Below are 2,675 nucleotides of genomic sequence, written 5' to 3'. Positions count from 1 at the left end.
CGTATCTGCTTGACATCAATGTCGCCACTCTTCTGGAGCTCATGTGTATAAAAGAATTTTGGTGCAATATACTTGTTTCTATTACCCTTGATATATCCACCCCTAATTTGAGTGATACAAGCGGCATTATCTTTGTAAAATATCGTTGGACTTTTTTATGATTGATGATAATCAACCAAACACACTAACGACTCGCTTCATGAATTGCAATGATCTCTACATGATTTTAGGAAGTAGCAGAAATTATTTGCTTAACAAATCTCCATGAAATAATCGTATTTTCATAAGTAAATAAATATCCTGTTTGTGATTGGCCTTTGTGTGGATCAAAAAAGTAACTTGCATCAGCATATCCAACTAACTGTAATTTTGATCCATTTGGATAAAATAATCCCAAATCATTAGTCCCACGAACATAACGTAAAATATGCTTAATTCCATTCCAATGTTTTCGAGTTGGTGCAGAACTATACCTTGCTAGTAAGTTAACTACAAATGCTATATCTGGTTGTGTGTAATTTGCAAGATATATCAAAGCACCAATTGCACTAAGATATGGTACTTTAGGACCAAGAGTTTCTTCATCATCTTCTTATAGTTGAAATGGATCTTTCTTGACATCAAGAGACCTACCCACCATTGGAGTGCTCAAAGGATGAGCTTTATTCATGTAAAATTGCTTCAGGACTTTTTCTGTGTACGTTGACTGATGAACAAGAATTCCATTTGGAAGATGTTCAATTTGCAAGTCAAGACAAAATTTTGTCTTACCAAGATCTTTCATCTCAAATTCATTCTTTAAACAATTTGCTTTTTTGTTAACTCTTCTAGAGTCCTTACAAGATTTAAATCATCAACATATACTGCAATAATAGCAAATCCAGATTCTGATTTTTTGATAAAAACACATGGACAAATTGAATTATTCTCAAATCCTTCTTTCAAAAGATATTCACTGAGGCGATTATACTACATGCGTCCGGATTGCTTTAACCCATATAAGGATCTTTGTAGCTTGATAGAATACATACTTTAGGATGTAGGATTATATGTTTCAGGCATTTTATATCCTTCAGGGATTTTCATGTAGATATCATTATCTAATAATCTATACAGATATGCTGTAACAATATCCATTGATCTCATATCCAAATTTTCTTTTGCTAGCAAGCTAATTAAAAATCTAAATGTAATTGCGACTATTATAGGAGCATATGTTTCTCCATAATCAATACCAGGTCTTTGCAAAAAAACAAAAGATATTCACTGAGGCGATTATACTACATGCGTCCGGATTGCTTTAACCCATATAAGGATCTTTGTAGCTTGATAGAATACATACTTTAGGATGTAGGATTATATGTTTCAGGCATTTTATATCCTTCAGGGATTTTCATGTAGATATCATTATCTAATAATCTATACAGATATGCTGTAACAATATCCATTGATCTCATATCCAAATTTTCTTTTGCTAGCAAGCTAATTAAAAATCTAAATGTAATTGCGACTATTATAGGAGCATATGTTTCTCCATAATCAATACCAGGTCTTTGCAAAAAACCTTGTGCTACAAGTCGCGCTTTGTACCTTATAATTTTATTTTTCTCATTTCGTTTATGTACAAATATCCATATGTATCCAACAAGCATTACACCTTTAGATTTTCGGATTACAAGTCCAAAAACTTCACGTTTACTTAGTGAATTTAATTCTACTTGAATTGCCTCTTTCCACATTGGCCAATCATTTCTACATTGACATTAATCAACGGTTTATGTTCATATTCATTATCATTACTTCTGGTAATATCAAGGGCAACTTTATATGAAAATATGTTGTTGACAACAATTTTATTTCTGTCCCATATTTCTCTTGTATGTACATAATGTATCGAGATCTCGTTATTTTCAGGTACCTGATCCTCTTCAGGGGATAACTCTTCAAGAGGTTAATTTTCAGGAGATTTTTGTTCATAAGTTTTGGATAGATCAATTATTTATGTAACCTGTTTCCTAGGTATATCCTCTTTATAGGTTGTAACTTGTTTTTCTTGTACTTTTCTCTTCCGAGGAATTTTATCTTTAACACCAATAGGTCTTCCACGCTTCAGGTGTGGCTTTGATTCATTTGTTGTTGTATTAACTGATTGTCCTATAGAGACTTCAATCTGTGCTGGAGTATTAGTAGCTGGAATGTGAGATTTCGCTATTTTCTTATTATCGATTAATACATCTGATAATTGATTTGCAATTCCTTGCAAATGAATAATCCTTTGAACTTCAAGTTCATATTGATTTGTACGAGGATCAAGATGAGATAATGTCGAAACATTCCAAGTAATCTCATGTCGTGTTTCAGGCAACGACTTTTCTCCCCCTAATGGTGGGAAGATTGTTTCATGAAAATGACAATCCTCAAAACGTGCCTTAAAAACATCACCAGTTAGAGGTTCAAGATATCTAATGATAGATGGGGAATCAAAACTCGTATAAATTCCAAATCTACGTTAAGGACCCATCTTAGTGCGTTATGGAGATGCAATAGGTAAATATACAGTACAACCAAATGTGCACAAGTGAAAAATATTTGGTTGTTGGCCAAGTACAAGTTGCAATGGTGAGAATTTATGATAAGCAGTTAACCTAATGGGAACTGATGATGCAGCATGTAAA

Source organism: Quercus suber, unplaced genomic scaffold (genome assembly GCF_002906115.3).
Source record: "Quercus suber isolate HL8 unplaced genomic scaffold, Cork oak 2.0 scaffold_146, whole genome shotgun sequence".
Classification (NCBI taxonomy): domain Eukaryota; kingdom Viridiplantae; phylum Streptophyta; class Magnoliopsida; order Fagales; family Fagaceae; genus Quercus; species Quercus suber.
This window is presented reverse-complemented; position numbering follows the sequence as displayed.